Below are 16,132 nucleotides of genomic sequence, written 5' to 3'. Positions count from 1 at the left end.
TTCTTTTAGTGGGAAATGGTATTTGGAGACCACAGTTTGGGTGTTAGAAGTGTTTGGTGCTCTTGGGTTGGACCTTCTTTCTAGACCATTTCGGTGGATAGAACTAAAAAATGGCTTCATCCTTTCCTCTTTTTTTCCTTTTCGAAATACCAGTTGTTGATATTATGTGGCAGCCTGGATGAGAAGGGATTTTGGGGGAGAGTGGATCCATGCATAGTGTATGGCTGAGTCCTTTCACTGTTCACCTGAAACTGTTGCAACATTGTTAATTGGCTTTACCCCAGTACAAGATAAAAAGTCTATAAAAAATAAAATACTAGTTTTTGATATTTGATAATTTTTATTTTGAATTTAGTGCTCCATGATATTTTTATAAATGTAATCTTTCCCCATGCCCCAAATCTCAGTTTTCACTAGTACCCAATGTAATTATCATGCTTTGTCCCACATACACACAGCAGTTTTAGAATAGCAGAACAATGTGATTACTGGAAAGTGAGTTTGTTTGTTTTTGCCCTTAGGATATATCTTTCCAGAGATATACAGTCCAGTCAAATTACAGTGGTTTAAAATTACTTGGGATAGATCTTTCTGTGGTTATGTCACCAACTTGATAAACAGGTTAGTTTGTTGTGTTTCACTTTCAGACTTTTCAGGGATTACTTTCTGTGTTGTTGTTGTTGTTGTTGTTGTTTACTTTCTGTTTTATAATTATATAAAATGTGGTTTCTAAGTGAAATTTAAAAATCTGAATATAGTCAGATCTAGCTTCTAGATTTTTCCCATTGTCTTCTTTTCCCATTCCTATTACGTGAGACTTAACAGATAAATTATGAATGCTATTTAAAGTGAGATTTTGTCATGGTACTTCTATTATAACACAAGAAGCATTTACGTTAGTTTACTTACTAAAATTATCTGCTTTTAGATCTTTCAGTAAATGGTAACTTTTAGGCCATAGAAGAGGAATATAAACTTTTTTCTTCTTCTGTTGTCCAGAATTTCTTGACTTAATATAGACAGTTCAAGATAAAAGACTTCCTTTCTCTGGGAAGAAAGGAAAACTTTCTTTCCCCATTTGGGGCCTGGAAAAAGATTACATTTATAAAAATATCATGGAACACTAAATTCAGAATAAAAGTTATCAAATGCCAGCAACTGATATTTTATTTTTTATAAACTTGTTATTTTGTATTGGGGTAAAAATTCTCTCTCTTGAAATGCTCAATCATTCTCCATTGGTCTTTGATGATTTCAGATACTTGAAACCTGACTAGCACTTGGGCCACTGGTACCACTTCGTGTAATACAGAGGTCATCAATAACATTTTTTGAGTGATTCACCCTTAGACCTCAAATTTAGATATTTTCTTAGAAAGTATGTCATCTGATTTTTAACTTTGTCATTAAAAAGCCAAATTACTTGACTTTATAAGTTTTAAGTTAAAAATCAAATTGTTGAAAATCTGAAACCTGCTAAATATTAAAACTGTTTTATCCTTTCTAATTGTAATACATAAAAGTAGTTACCTCATCATTTCAGCAATCTATCTTACATTCTAGTATATTTATTTTTATTGCTAAAAAATGTTAAATCAAGATATGCCAAACGGTGACATGATAGTAGTTAAAGGTATAAGTGTTCTACCGTTGGGTAGACCTTGGTTCGGATTCTAGTTTGTGGGTTTTCTTGCTCTGGCCTTGGACAAGGTTCTTCTCAACTTGGTGAGTTTAATTTTTTGGCTACATAGGAATAGTGCATTTCTCATAAATTTATTGTGGGCATTACATGAGCTGGTGCATATAAATTGATTTAGGACACAGTGGCTTTTATTTATTTATTATTTTTTTTAATTTTATTTTTTATTTTTCAGTGGGTTTTGTCATACATTGACATGAATCAGCTATAGAGTTACACGTACTCCCCATCCCGGTCCCCTATCCCACCTCCCTCTCCACCCGACTCCTCTGGATCTTCCCAGCCCACCAGGCCCGAGCACTTGACTCATGCATCCCACCTGGGCTGGTGGTCTGTTTCACCACAGATAATATACATGCTGTTCTTTCGAAACATCCCACCCTCACCTTCTCCCACAGAGTTCAAAAGTCTGTTCTGTACTTCTGCGTCTCTTCTTCTGCCCTGCATATAGGGCCATCGTTACCATCTTTCTAAATTCCATATATATGTGTTAGTATACTGTAATGTTCTTTATCTTTCTGGCTTACTTCACTCTGTATAATGGGCTCCAGTTTCATCCATCTCATTAGACACAGTGGCTTTTAGAAAAGGAACATCCTATCAATGTTAGCTTTTATTTTGGAAGTTATTATTGTTAGGAATATTTGCTCAATTCTCTAAACTCTTATCTGCATCTTAGATTAAGTAATGTAAATATAGCACCTAATTTTCAGGACTCCACTGGTTATATGAAAAGAACGAACTGTTAAAGAAATAATTGGTGTCTAGCTAAAATTTGAGGCTTCTGACTACAAATATACCAGTGCTTGCTATATGAATATAATTACTTTAAAAATGTTAATAGAGAAGGGAGCTTTAAGGAAACAAAGCTTCTTTTCAGGATCCAAGGTCCCTTTCAGATGTTAGAAGTTGTTTTATATAAACAACTTGTATAGTGACTAAAGTTAAAGGGATTTTTTTTAACTCTGGAGTTTTAAGGTATATCATGAGGCCTTTTAAAGTGCCTTCAGATAAAACTATAATTCCAGTTTACTCATCTGGTCAAATGTTTGGGAGGTTTTTGTTTTTAAGCTTTATTGAGGTATAATTGAGGGGTAAAATTATGATAAATTTATAGCATACAACTTGATGATTTGTTATATGCATAAGTTGTGAAAGGATTCCAGCAACTGAGTTAATAACACTTTTCATTCATCACGTTTACCTTTGTGTGTGAGAGAGAGAGCCTATAAATTCTAATCTCAGCAAGTTTCAGTTTTATAGTGTATATTATACTTTAGATCCTTAGCTTTTTCATTGAAAGTTTGACCCTTTTAGTGGCTTCCCATTTCTCTTACACTCATGGCAGCCACCATTCTACACTCTGTTTCTGTGAGTTTTTGTTTCTTTTTCCATAATTCCATGTATAAGCAATGATTTCTCCGTCTTCACTTAGCGTAACACACTCCGGGTTCCGATGCTGTCAAAAATGGCAAGATGCCCTTTTTTATGAATAGTGTTCCATCATAGGTAGGTAAGGAGGTAGAGATCGTGTTTTTTAATACGTTCATCCCTCAGCAGACACTCAGGTTGTTTCCATGACTTGGCTATTGTAAGTAATGCCGCAGTGAACAGGAGAGTACAGATAGCTCTTCAAGATAGTGATTTTGTTTCCTTTAGACATAATTCCCGGAAGTGGGATTGCTAAATAAAATGGTAGTTCTACTTTTAATTTCTTGAAGGACTGCCATGTGGTTTCTGTAGCGGTTGCACCAATTACATTCCCACCAACAGTGCATGGGGGTTCCCTTTTTTCCCACATGTTCATCAGCATTTGTTATCTCTTGTCTTTTTAATAATAGTCATACTTAACAGGTGTGAAATGATGTCTTACTGAGGTTTTGGTTTGCATTTCCCTGGTGGTTGGTGATATTGAGGACCTTTTCAAGGATCTGTTGGTCATTTTTCTGATGACAGAGGATGAGATGGTTGGATGGCATCACAGACTCGATGGACATGAGTTTGAGCAAGCTCCAGGAAAGTACCTATTCAGGTCCCTTGCTTTTTTAATTTTTTGATTTACTTGGCCGTGCTGGGTCTTAGTTGCGGCACTCGGGATCCTCGATCTTTTGGCATGCAAGATCCTTAGTTGCAGCATGTGGGAGCCAGTTCTCTGACCTGAATTGAACTCAGGACTGCTGTAGTGGAAGTGTGGGGTCTTAGCCACTGGATCACCAAGGAAGCCGCTGCCTATTTTTTAACTGGAATTTTTTTTGTTCTTTTTTGGCTGTTGAGCTGTATGTGTTCCTTAGATGTTTTTTATGTTAACCTCTTACCAGCTGTGTGGTTTGCAAATAATTTCTCCCATTTCATAATACCTTCTTGTTGCGTTGTTGGTTTCTTTTGCTCTGGAGAAGCTTGTAGTTTTAGTCTCACTTGTTTATTTTTGCTTTTGTTGTCTTGACCTTTGGTGTCAAATTTAAAAAAATTTTTGGCAATAAAGAAGATATGGTACACACATACAATGTATTTACTCAGCCATAAAAAGGAACGAGATAATGCCATTTACAGCAGCATGGATGGACCTGGAGATTGTCATACAGAGTGAAGTAAGTCAGAAAGAGACATATCAAATAATACCACTTATATGTGGAACCTAGAAAAATGGTACAGATGAACTGATTTGCAAAGCAGAAATAGTCACAGATATAGAAAAACAGACTTAGAGTTACCGAGGGGGAAAGGTGGATGAGTGGGTGGGATGAATTAGGAGATTGGAATTAACATGTATGTATTGTGCTGTGCCTAGTCGCTCAGTCGTGTCCAACTCTTTGTGATGCTATGGACTGTGGCCCGCCAGGCTCCTCTGTCCATGGGATTCTCCAGGCAAAAATACTGGAGTGGGTTGCCATCCTCCTCCAGGGGATCTACCCAACCCAGGGAGCAAACCCAGGTCTCATGCATTGCAGGCAGATTCTTGACCATCTGAGCCACTAGAGAAGCCAAGTATGCACTGCTGTGTATAAAATAGGTAGTTAACCAGAGCCTGCTGTGTGGCCCGGAGAACTCTGCTCAGTGTTCTGTGGTGACCTACGTGGGAAGAGCATCTAAAGAAGAGTGGAAATATGTGTAACTGATTTACCTTGTGCAGCGGAAACCACCACGGAGTTGTAAAGCAACTATACTCCAATAAGAATTCATTTAAAAAACCTACTGGCAAGATCAGTGTCAAGAAACTTATCCCCTCGTTTCTTCCAGGAGTTGTATGGTTTCAGGGTCTCACATTCATGTCTCTAATACGTTTTGAGTGGATTTTTCTGTGTGATAGACGATAAGGGTCTAGTTGCATCCTTTTGCATGTGGATATTCTGTTTTCCACACACCGTTCATGGTGAAGAGAGATTATCGTTTCCTCATTGTGTATTTTTTTAATGAATGAAATTTTAATTACTTGCATTTTTATTTTATATTTTAGTTATATGCAAATCAAAAAGCCACTTTTAGTTTCTTTTACAACTACCATAATTTACAGAAAATATAACACCAAAATGCCATTGTATAAATTTACATTTAAAGTTAAATTCAGACTTAAGCAGATTTGTAGAAACTTTTTAAGAAAAATTATTCCATCAGAATCATCAGCTTTAGAAGTACTGATTTATATTTTGAAATGATTTACTAGAAATGTATTCCTTGTATCCCTTTTCTCTTTGGTAACCATAAGTTTGTTTGTTATAAGTCTTTTTTTGTTTTATAAATAAGTTTATTTGTGCTATTTTTAAAATTCCACATGTAAGCGATACCATACAATTCTGTCTTTGTCTGACTTAGTGTGGTAATCTCTAGGTCCATCCGTTTTACTGCAAATGGCCATATTTCATTCTTTTTCATAGCTGAGTGATATTCCATTATATATACTGTATCTTTATCCATTTACCGGTTTATGGACACGTAAGTTGCTTATGTGCTGTCATAGCCTATAAAATATTCTTAACAGCCCTGGTAACAGAGATACTTCTTAAAGAATATCCAAAAAAGTCCTGATTCATAGCTTTTGCTGAGTTTCTCCCCATTATAAATTCTTGATATCTTTGCTGAAAATTAGTTTGCTATATATGTATGCATTTATTTCTGGGCTCTCTAGTCTGTTCCACTGATATATATATCTTTTTATGACAACACCGTACTGTAGTTTTGTAATATAGTTTGAAATCAGGAAATATGATGCTTCAGATTTCTTTTTCTTTCTCAAGATTGCTTTGGATGTTCAATAAAAAATGCCTTTGGAATTTTGATAGGGATTGCATTGAATCTGTTGATCACTTTGAAGAGTATGTACACTTTTAGCATTATTTCAGTTAATGAGCATGAACTATCCTTTTGTTTGTGTCTTCAGTTTCTTTCATCAGTGTTTTATGGTTTTCATTGTACAGATCTTTCACGTGGTTGAATTCATTCCTAATTATTTTATTCTTTTTGATGTTGTTGTAAATGGGATAGTTTCTTAATTTCCCTTGCCTGTAGTTTGTTGTTAGTGTAGAAAGTATTGATGTTTTAAATGTTGATTTTGTATCATATGACTTTGCTGAATTTGTTTATTCTAAACAATTTAGGTGGAATTTCTAGGGTTTTCTAGATATGACACCATCATCTGCAAAGAGATGGTTTTACTTTTCTGATTTGGATGGCTTTTCTTTTTTCTTGCCCAATTGCTCTGGTTAGTACTTACACTACTGTATTCAATAAAAGTGGTAAGAATGGAATTTTTTGTCTTGTTTCTGATCTTAAAAGCTTTTAGCTTTAGCTTTTCTCTGTTGAGTATGATGTTAGCTGTGGATTTGTCATACATGGCCTTTATTATGTTGAGGTACTTTCCATTTGTACCAAATCTGTTGAGAGGTTTGGGGTTTTTTGTTTGTTTTTTTCTACTTTTTCTGCATCTATTGAGATGATCATACAGTTTTTATTCTTCATTTTGTTAATGTGTATCACATTGATGTGGGTAGTGTCTGGCTTTGGTATCAGGGCAAAATGAGTTTTGAAGGTTCCCTCTTTAATTTTTTGGAAGTTTTTTTCTTTGTTTTGCTTTAATGCTTTGGCATTAGAATGAGATTGAGAAGTGCTATGATAAATTCAGATTGGATGACACAGATACAGGAATTGGGAGTTAATAGGAAGGGACAAAATAATGGCTAAAATTATCTCCCCCCACCCCCAGAAGGGGTGAGGGATAAATCAGGAGATTGGGATTACTATATACACACTACTACATATAAAATAGTTCACTAATAGGGACCTACTGTATAGCAAGGGAACTCTGCTTGGTGCTCTGTGATAACCTGTTGGGGAAAAGAATCTTAACAAGAGTGGCTGTGTGTATGGATAACTGATTAACTTTGCTGTCCACCTGACATTAACATTGTAAATCAACTCTACTCCAGTTAAAATTTTAGAAATCATTGATCTTTTCCCCAAAAACAGAACAGAAACTACAATCCACACACATTTTTTTAAAAGACTACCTTTTAGCAGTGCATGCTGAAATATTTGTGAACAAAATGATGTTACTGGTGTTTCCTTTAGGATGAAGGAGAGGGGAAAGATGAAACAAGATTGGCTGTGAGTTGGTGCTTGTTGAAATGATATACATAAGTGAAGTTCCTTGTAAAGTTTTACTTTCTATTACTTGTCTGAAACTTTTCACAATAAAAAAGTTTAAAGGTTAAAGTAAAGGTACCAACTTGGCTGTCTTGAGTCTTGTTAAAGCAAGTTAGTAACAGACTCAATGTTTCGGTTTCTCCCTTGGTGCCCAGTTCCTCTTGTGACTGTTTCTTGATGTTTCCAGTCAGTGGGAAAACAGTGACTGCACAGATATGTAATGACTTCATACTAAAAACAAACTTTAATATTTTTAAAGGTCTTTATAGAATTCAGGAAACTCTTCCTGACAGGAATTGTACAGGATTGGGGAAACAAGTGGGTAAATTAATCGTATATTCAGTATACAGTAGATTTCATTTTATGAGGTGGTTGAATTTCTGAAAGGGTATATTACAAATATCACATCAATGCCAAACAGTTAAGGTTTCTCTAAGAAAATTAATAGAATATTTGACTAAGAGTGCAAATTATTCTGTGACAGTTAGCAAGTCTTAACGTTAGTTGATTTGGTGAGTTACTAACAAAACTCAAACTGTAGATTTTTCTCTTCCACTAAATACTAATGCTTTGGAAGTAGGAAAGTGGCTCCTGTTTGCCTTCCTTTTGACCTCTATTTGCTTCTTTAATATTGTAACCCTGCATACCAATGTGCTAAGTATTGGGTAGTTCGAGTTTTTCTGTAGGATGTAGTAGAAAAACCCGATCTATCTTTTTGGCCCAGTTTCTTGCTAAGTTCTATTAGTGTTATTTTACTTCATTCTCAAAGTAGTGTTATAGGGTGGTCTCAAATGAACAATCAGAATGATTGCACTAGTAATGAGGTGAGTCAACTCTGTATGGTTCCAGGATTTTTTTCATTATACTGCATTACTTAGATTATTTAAGGAAGGCTCCACCAATATAATCTGCCCTTTTCTCTCCTCCTGACTTTCCATATTGCCGTCCATCTGTAATTTTCCTCTTTTTCCTCTAGGATTCTTTGCCTAAAATTGGATACGGCTCCAGGATCTAGATAGAGGAAATGGATGAGGTTTTATTGGACTTTGTCCCCTACTAGACAAATTGTAAATTCTGACTTCCTTGATATTTACCAGGGTATTTACCATTCAGTGAATTACAGGCTTCCTTTATCCCAGACTGCCTGCGGTTCAGGATAGAGTGTAGATCAGAGGCCTGTGAATCCCTGGAATTTTACCTTGAGTTTTGTCTCTGCATTTTTCTGAGGGAAAGGTTCATAAGCTTGATAAGATTCTCACAGAAGTCTGTGATTACTCTTCAAAAAGGTTAATAACTATAAACATCCTAGGATTTATTCCTAAGAGAAAAATTTGATTCAGTTGATTTCTTCTTCAGCCTGAAAAAAGGCCCCCCTTTGACCTGTTGGGCCAAGTAGCAAACTGGAATCTGGAAATTCTTGTGTTTTTGAAAATTCAAATAATTTTGCTACTAGAGATCAAAACCTGCTTTTATCAGATTGCCATAGGTGCACACTCAGTTGTGCTTGGTAAACCAGTTTTTTCCCAAAGAAAATACCTTTTGCAAAGGAAGTAAAAAAAGGAAATCTTTCATAATAAGGCTAGAAGTCAGATAAGACTTCTTAAAGGAATTGAATTTCTGTAGAGTAAGGAATGGTGTCAAACAGCTTCCAAACATCTTTAAAACTTATTTCAACTTGTAAAGTAGGATTTGTTTTTCATTGTAATAGACTGATAACCAAATAAACATTCATCGTAGGTCCCCTTCAAAGAAAACAGACAAATATTACTTCCTTTTAACAGTTCAGTAATGCAAAATTGGTAGGAATTTAATGAATATGTATGCTCAAATAATGGCCAAGAAGTATTAAATTCTGCTAGAAAAACAGTAACAAGGTAGTTAGTTATACCTCAGGTGAATTTTTAAATATTAATGCTAAGGCAGATGGAGATCCTGCCTCATGGGTTTGCTTCTTGCTTTCATATACTCATAGGGGAAGAGATGGACTTTAAAACGTGAAACACAAACTTGAGTCTTAGTGGATTCTTAGGAAACTAAATTCATTGAAGAGCCATAGATTGTGTGATTTTTTTTTTTTTTCCTCCTGCTTTAACCAGGGGCTTTATGGTGGTTTGGCCCAAGAGGTCAAAGGACAGCACCTTCTTAGGTAGGGAGCTGCTTTGTTTCCTTTTTTTTTTTTTTGGTCACACTTAGTAAATATTATCTGATATATTTATCAGAGTATAAATTGTTTAGTCCTGTTGTCACTAAATAGATAATGGTCCTTAAGGACATAAATGAAAAGCTCTTGTGCTGAAATACTGTCATTTCTCTGTAATTATTATTCTTGGACACTGGTACCTTGTGGGCCAGGAGCCTCAATTGCAAAAGATCTAATGTATTAATAAATTCACAGTGGTTTTTTTGTGGCTTTGGGGGTTATTTGTTTGCTGTTTGTTTTACTATATTTTCCTAATTGGCAAATAAAACTTGTGCACTTTTTTTTTAAGGCTAAAACTCTGAGATCAAGGTGTTGGCAGGAGTTGTTTCTCCTGAGGCCTCTCTCCTTGGCTTGCAGTTGGTCACTCTCTTGCCTCTTCATGTGGTTATTCATCTATGTGTACATGTTCCTGGTGTGTCTCTGTGTGTCCAAATTTTCTTTTATAGGACACCAGTCATATTGAATTAGGGCGCATCCTAATGGCCTCATTTTTTAGGCTATTTTTCAATTGAGACTAAATTGACATATTTCAGGTGTACAACATGATGCAGCCTAATATGCTGCAGTCCATGGGGTCACGAAGAATCAGACACGACTTGGCGACCGAACAACAAAAAAGCATAATGATTTCAATACATTGTGAAATGGTCACAATAAGTATAACACATTTCACCTTAAATAGTTAAAAAAATTTTTCCTCTGATGAGAACTTTTAAGATCTTTTAGCAACTTTCAAACTTGCAATACAGTATTAACTAGTCACCATATTATAGATTATACCCCCATGACTCCTTTATTTTATAAATGCATGTTTCTACTTTTGACGCCCCATAGCCATTTCTTCCACCCCCAAAATTTTTGCAATTTTAAAAAACTGGCCAGAAAGTTTGGGAACCACTACTCTTTAACTTATTAGGGGTGGTCTACGAGAGATTTATCCAAGTCTGGGGCATAGGATTTCTTCTGATTTAATACTTGTCTTAGTTTTCATATTGGTTATCAAGCACTAGAAAAGGATATGTACAGTATTCAAAAACAGTAGTATTGAATATTTAGGAATATTTTACTTAGGAAAAAATAAGTTTCTAAATAGATGATGTTTTAACAGAAAGGAAAAGTGGAAGGTAAAACCTAAGATGCTTCATGTTCTCACTTGATTCAGTGCTGGAGTTCTGGCCTTTGCTTAGGGTCAGACGCTGATAGGACCGAAAAACCAGCAGAGGCAATTGAAAGAGATGGTAAAATACTTCGGAAATTTCAACAGGGTATATGGTTGTGATTATATTTTGCATAAGAATTTGGAGCAATTTACTAAACTCTTTGTATGCATTTAAAAGTACTGCTTTGACTGTGCCCTGGGGCTAATTTAAGTATTCCTTAATGAAGGGCCTTCCTGGTGGCTCAGTGGTAAAGAATCTGCTTGCAATGTGGGAGACCCCAGTTCGATCCCCAGGTCCAGAACATCCCCTGGAGAAGGAAATGGCAACCCACTCCACTATTCTTTCCTGGGAAATCCCATGGACAGAGGAGCCTGGCGGGCTGCAGTCTATGGAACTGGAAGAGTCAGCCCTGACTTAGGGACTGAACCACCACCATCAGTCAGTAAAGAATCTGCCTGCAATGCAGGAGACTTGGGAAGGTCCTCTGGAGAAGGAAAGGGTAATCCACTCCAGTATTCTCTCCTGGAGAATCCCGTGGACACAGGACCCTGGTGGGCGATAGTCATGCTGTCACAAGAGTCGGACGCAGCTCAACTTGTGAACCTCCACCACTCATTAATGGGTGAGAATTTGGGCCCAGTATAGCTGAAGTGTTTATTGAGACTGGATTGTCAAGGTTTTAATTTTTATTTCTTTATATTTTGGCCGCACTACACGGCTTGCAGGATCTTAGTTCGCCAGCCAGGAATTGAACCCAGGCTCTCAGCAGTGAAGGCACGGGAGTCCTACCCATTGGACCACCAGGGAACTCCCTGTATCAAGGTTTTAAATTATTTTTCATGTTAAGATTTCCAGAGAATAGTTTTACAGTCCATAAGTTAAATATTTTTGATGTTTTGCAGATACTTAAAGTTTCTGATCCTCATAAAAAATTACTAGCTAGTTGGTCCAGAGATGTTCATGTTCTTCTATGGAAATAATGTACTTAACTTTTCCAGAGCTTTCATTCTACACAGTAACCTACTATATAAGTAAATATAGGCTAATTTTTTGCTTAGACAAAAAAAAAAACCCACTGGGTACATCACTGTTTGTTTAACTTTACTGTTATAAATACAGTTTATGGAGGGTAGTTTGGTAATAGAATGTTTAATGGTTTATATTTGCATTGACAGTGACTTGGGCCTCTTTTCCACTAACTGGATCATCAGATATCTCTGCTTTGTGGTTCATGTAGGAATCAGCTATCTACATCCCACGTGTTTCTCTTCTGTGACACTCACCATCGTTAGTACTGTGACCCTTACCATTATTGGTGAGTTATTTTTTGACTGTAAAGTATGCCTTCATTCAGTCAGTGAGCTTTTTTAACCCTAAGTTTGTCATCATTCTAAGGTTCTCATACTCTTAAGAAACTGCTCATTAAGAACAGCTGGCTTACAGATATGAGCCATTGCTACTGTGATGATAAAGAGAAGGATAATCAGTCCTTCCATTCTTAATGTTCTGATTTCACTTATTTTGCTTATTGGTGCATAGCATATACATACAGAAATAGTATGTCACAGACTGGCTTGTTTGTGTGCTTATGTTTAACTCTGCTGTAAGAAGAAATTTGCATTCCCAGGCACACAAGAAATCTTATTATCAACAGACTCAAATCAAAAAATAATTGCATACAGGAACTTAACTTCCCTGGCAGTCTGGCAGTCCAGTGGTTATGACTGTGGGCTTCTGCTGTAGGGGACTTGGTCACGGAGGTTGGGGGGGAGGGGAACACCAAGATCCCACATGCCTTGTGGTGCAGCCAAAAAAGTTTCTATAAAATGAATCATAAGTGCTAAAAACTTTTTTGAAAAATTGCTTTCAGTCCTTTTTTTTCTTTTTGGCCACATGGTTTGTGGGATCCAAGTTCCCCAACCAGAGATTGAACCTGTGTGCCCTCCAGTGGAAACAGAATCCTCTAACCACTGAACCACCAGGGAATTCCCAGTAATTTTTTTCTTAACAAAAAAAAAATTATTTTTTCATAGCCATGTATGTATGAACATTACTCAGCAAATCAGTTGATGGGTTACATTAAGCTTTCTACCCATTTTCACTTTTGCAATGAAATGATGGTCTTTCCGTATCACTGCCACCTGTCATTATATGCTAAACACTCTCACAGTATTTAAAATAAACAAGGGACAGCTTTACTCAGCAGATGTAATACATACAACTTGTATTTCTGGGATTTGCTTTAAGATAATAGTGTAGAAGAGGAAAGGTTATAAATAAAATAAAATTGTCTATGAGTTGAATGTTCATTAAAGCTTGGTAGGGTCTGTATCAGTTCAGTAGAGGGTTTTCTGTGGTTTTATATTTGTTTGAAATTTCTCATAATAAAGTTTTTTTAAGGTGCCAAAAAAAAGGCATATCAGACAAGTAGTGTGAACAAAATTTTGAAAGGAAGAAACACAGGTTAATATCTAATTAACAAAGGCAATATTTTATTCAGGCAAAGGAGTTTGAACCAACTCAGTAGGTATTAGGTAGCCATTTTAGGTTTTAATAGTAGAATGATAATGATCATAATTAGACGCTAGAAGGATTAGCATTATGGGGAAATGGAAGAGTTGAGAACCCAGAGGCCATGAAAGTGGTTCTTTGCAACCTTGAATCGTGTTGCTGAATGGATAAAAGACAATTCGTGAAATATTTCAAAGGAGAAAGAATAGCTATTCATCTAGGCTCTCAGTTGGGTGCTAGTGCCAGCACAGTGAAAGGGAGGGATGTTTTGCCTCATTTGCCCAGAACTTAGGTTTGAACCATGTCTAGTGTGATAAGGGAACATATACCAAATGATTTATAGAAATTTGTTATTAATTTAGTCAATATTTTGGCCCTCTGTCTTACAATAAACCATGTTGATGAGCTTCTTATAGTTTCAAAATTTCTTCTCTTTCCAAGGGTAATTGAAACTGGAGGCATCATATTTTATACTACTGAGGTAGAACTGCTTCAACAAAGTTTTGATAACCTGTTTGAAGAGCTCAGATCTACAGATGCCATCTAGATGGTTAGCATAATTTGTTTTCTGATAACTGGGAAAAGAAATTTAGAGCTTGGTGCTGCCTTCTGTTGAATAAAGTTATCTCATGAGACAACTGTAAGAAAGTACTTTGGTTCTGTAATAGTATCTTATCTAAGTTTTACTTTGAATATCCCAGCCCAAATTTAGTGAAAAAGTAACTGAGATCTCCTTCTCAGTATAAAAGAATTTTAGAGGTCATCCAGTGCACTCAACAGTATGTGAACTGTGAACTTCCAGACGTTCAAGCTGGATTTAGAAAAGGCAGAGGAACCAGAGATCAAATTGCCAACATTCGTTGGATCATCAGAAAAGCAAGGGAGTTCCAGAAAGACATCTACTTCTGCTTTATTGACTATGCCAAAGCCTTTGATAGTGTGCATCACAACAAAGTGTGGAAAATTCTTAGAGAGATGGGAATACCAGACCACCTGACCTGCCTCCTGAGGAATCTGTATGCAGGTCAAGAAGCAACAGTTAGAATTGGACCTGGAACAATAGACTGGTTCCAAATTGGGAAAGGAGTACATCAAGACTGTATACTGTCACCCTCCTTATTTAACTTATATGTAGAGTCCATCATGAGAAATGCCATGAATAAAGCACAAGCTGGAATCAAGATTTCCGGGAAAAATATCAATAACCTCAGATATGCAGATGACACCACCCTAATGGCAGAAAGTGAAGAAAAACTAAAGAGCCTCTTGATGAAAGTGAAAGAGGAGAGTGAAAAAGCTGGCTTAAAACTCAACATTCCGAAAACTAAGATCATGGCATCTGGTCCCATCACTTCATGGCAAATAAATGGGGAAACAGTGGAAACAAGTGAGGGCTTTTATTTTGGGGGGCTCCAAAATCACTGCAGATGGTGATTGCAGCCATGAAATTAAAAGACACTTGCTCCTTGGAAGAAAAGTTATGAGCAATCTAGACAGCATATTAAAAAGCAGAGACATTACTTTGCCAACAAAGGTCCATCTAGTCAAAGCTATGGTTTTTCCGATAGTCGTGTATGGATGTGAGAGTTGGACTATAAAGAAAGCTGAGCGTGGAAGAATTGCTGCTTTTGAACTGTGGTGTTGGAGAAGACTCTTGAGAGTCCCTTGGACAGCAAGGAGATCCAGCCAGTCCATCCTAAAGGAGATCAGTCCTGGTTGTTCATTGGAAGGACTGATTTTGAAGCTGAAACTCCAATACTTTGGCCACCTGATACCAAGAGCTGACTCATTTGAAAAGACCCTGATGCTGGGAAGGATTGAGGGTAGGTGAGGAAGGGGACGACAGAGAATGAGATGGTTGGATGACATCACCAACTCATTGGACATGAGTTTGAGTAAACTCTGGAAGTTGGTAATGGACAGGGAGGCCTCACGTGCTGCAGTCCATGGGGTCGCAGAGTTGGACTCAACTGAGCGACTGAACTGAACTGAGTGCACTCAGTCAATAATCTTAATCACTGAATTATTGAGAATTTGTAGTTAACTTTCATTTTAGGATTTTCTCTTAGTCGGTAGAGAGTCTCTTCTAAGGAAGAGACTGTATGAATCAGACTGTTAAGAGTTGAAATTATTTTGAAGCTTATGAGAAAATATAACTTTCCCACTGTGTTTATGGGAGTATAAAATAGCTTTAACTTTCTGGAGGGTGGTTCAGCATCACTAGTAATATGCTTGTGCCCTTCTAGTAGTTCCACTTCTAAGAATGTGTCCAAAGGAAATGTTTATACACGTGTATAAAGAAAAGCATATGTACATGCATTCAGTGCAGCATTGTGTATATTGTGGAAAATTAGAAACAATCTAAACATCCACCTGCAGAGGATTGATTTGAATTATAATAGATCCACAGAATAGAATACAGTGTTGTCATTTAAGAGAAATAAATTTGTAGTTATGCATATAAATGTCCAAAACTAAATAAGCCAAGTAGATTAAAGAACAATAGGGTTATCACTTTCGTCTTTAGGAACTAGACTGGTGTGAGAATTTCACTTCTACTTTTTATGCTTGTGTAATGTTTGTATATTTTTATAATATATTTTATATTATATAATATATTTTGTAAGTTTATATAAAATAAAATTTTTAAAATTTATGTTGTTATATTTATATTTTTATAAGTTAATAAAGATACAGCTATTGGTCAGGAGAGGATCCCTATTGTGTATATCAGAATTACTAAGCTTTAAATTCCTTTACTGCTATATACTTTGGCACCTCGTCAGCCAGATAATCACAGGACATGTATGGTCAGGTTCTGTTTGTGTCTTGAAGGTTCTTGCTGCCCATTGTTCTTCATTTTTCTTCATTCTTAATAGAATTTTTCATGAGACCAGTCAATGATAAGTTTTGTCTAAACAGTTT

General features: G+C 36.3%; 1 protein-coding gene across 14 annotated transcripts in view; it reads left to right on the top strand.

Annotated features, from left to right (window-relative positions):
• SETD5 (SET domain containing 5) overlaps positions 1-16,132 on the top strand; it is a 79,144-nt gene that overhangs the window by 11,818 nt on the left and 51,194 nt on the right. Inside the window, exons 1-2 of one of the 14 annotated variants that reach the window (XM_065933226.1) lie at positions 11,481-11,518; positions 11,934-12,011. The exons of 11 other annotated variants lie outside the window; for them this stretch is intronic. The gene's annotated coding sequence lies outside the window, so the exon portion shown is untranslated. Of the gene's footprint in view, positions 1-11,480; positions 11,519-11,928; positions 12,012-16,132 lie in introns of those variants that run through there. 2 more of the 14 variants (XM_065933227.1, XM_065933228.1) reach the window with 2 other exon arrangements.

Source organism: Muntiacus reevesi, chromosome 4 (assembly GCF_963930625.1).
Source record: "Muntiacus reevesi chromosome 4, mMunRee1.1, whole genome shotgun sequence".
Classification (NCBI taxonomy): Eukaryota; Metazoa; Chordata; class Mammalia; order Artiodactyla; family Cervidae; genus Muntiacus; species Muntiacus reevesi.
This window is presented reverse-complemented; position numbering and strand designations above follow the sequence as displayed.